Here is a 1747-nt window from a genome sequence, read left to right as displayed (position 1 = left end):
TACTGCCGGGAGGCTGACCACAGTCGTTCTGGCTCCCAGTGGCCACTGCTCCTTTCTCAGTGGCTGCCTGGCCTCTCCTGCTGACTCCAGCTGCTCAGGGTGGGCTCCACAGCACCTGTTCCCAGGTAAGTCCCTCCCAGTTGGGGTCAGCCCTTGAGCGCTTTCCCTGGAGTTGGGGACAGGCTGTGGCCCTGGAGAACGAGGCTGCAGGACAGGCTGAGGGCCGCCGGGAAGAAGCACCAAGACGTGGGGAAGCCCACAGCCTGGGAAGTGCTCAGGCTGGGGCCACTGGGCTGGGCCCAGGGGAAATGTTCCCCTCAAAGGAAAGCACAAAATTCACATAGATTTCCAAACCATGTCCATGGGAGCCTGGAGGCCAATGACCGTGGGAAAAACACACACACATACACACACACACACAGGCACACACACGCACACAGGCACGCGCACACACCCGGCCTCTCCTTCCAGTTCAGCCCAGCTTAACTGAAGGATGCGTTTCTCCTCACCCTGCAGTGGGGGTGCTTCCTGCCTTGCCTCCCACTGCCCCTTTCCCAGGGCTGGCTGAGACCCCCCACCCCCCTCTGGCCTGTGCTACCGTCATTTCCTTTGCCAAAGTAAGGGCAAGGAGGGGCTGTGCTGGCTTGCGAGGCTTCCTCTCACCAGGGCCCCTAGGCTTCCTGGGTCCCCCCACCCCCTCTCTGAGAGCACTGGGGCTGTTGGCTGGGGGCTCACATTTATGTTCCCCATTATTCTTTCCAAGATCCAGTTTCCCTACCTGATTTTGTGGCTCAGGGAGGAGGGGAGGGAAGAAGGGAGTGGATAAGATGGGGGGTTGGGTGTGCTGGGTCTTGGGAGCCACCTGAATTTTGCCCTGGGGATTTGAGGAAGAGCCAGGCTGGGAAGCGGGGAGAGGGGGACAGATAGGTCACTCCATGCAGGGCATCAGAGTCTCTGCCCAGTCCCTCTCTGACCCCCCTGCCCCCACAGGCAGCACTTGGCAGGTGGGGACAGCCCTTAGCCCCGCACCCTGCTGGCTGGGGGGGTAGGGGGGAGGTATGGAGGGGGCACTTGCCGGCAGGGGGAGGGGGGCACTCTGCGCTTCCCCACATCTCAGCCCCAGGTCTGCGGGAGCCAAGAACGTGACTCCAAGAACGTGACTCCACTCGGCGGTCCACGCTTGGTACATACCCAAAAATACATCATCGCAGACCCCTGGCTCCAGGGCAGGCAGGCACGCAGAGGTGGGGAGGTGGGGAGGGGGCCCACCTGGCACTCAGGGGGCCCACCTGGCGCTCAGTTCAGCAGGCACTTGCCACTGGGTTAAGAAGTGCGGCTCTCCTCTCTGCTGCCCTGTCTCTCTGCTCTCTCTGCTCGCTCTACTCTACTCGCTGCCAGTCCTCTCCCTTCCCTCCTCTCCGGGTTTATTTCCCAGGGTGTTCAGCTCTGTGCTTGCCCTGGGGTCAGAGTTGAGCACCCCATGCAGGGGGGAGGCTTGCTCAGGGGTGGACGTGGACTCCCCCAGCCTGACAGGTCTGTGGGGCCCTGGGAGCGGAAGGGGGACTTGTCCTGAGGTTGGAGAAAAGGTGCACCCGCTGGGAGAGGGTAAAGTGCGGTGGCTATCTGGGGACTCTAGAAGGTCCCTCCAGCTTCATTGGGTGGGAAGGTGGGAGTCGGCAAAGGCAGGAGATGCGACCTGCCCCAGCCCCCAGCCCCAAGGCTGTAAGGCAGCGGGGGGGGGGGGGGG

Source organism: Ursus maritimus, unplaced genomic scaffold (genome assembly GCF_017311325.1).
Source record: "Ursus maritimus isolate PB19 unplaced genomic scaffold, ASM1731132v1 scaffold_24, whole genome shotgun sequence".
NCBI lineage: Eukaryota > Metazoa > Chordata > Mammalia > Carnivora > Ursidae > Ursus > Ursus maritimus.
The sequence above is the reverse complement of the archived record's forward strand: the minus strand, read 5'-3'. Positions refer to the sequence as shown.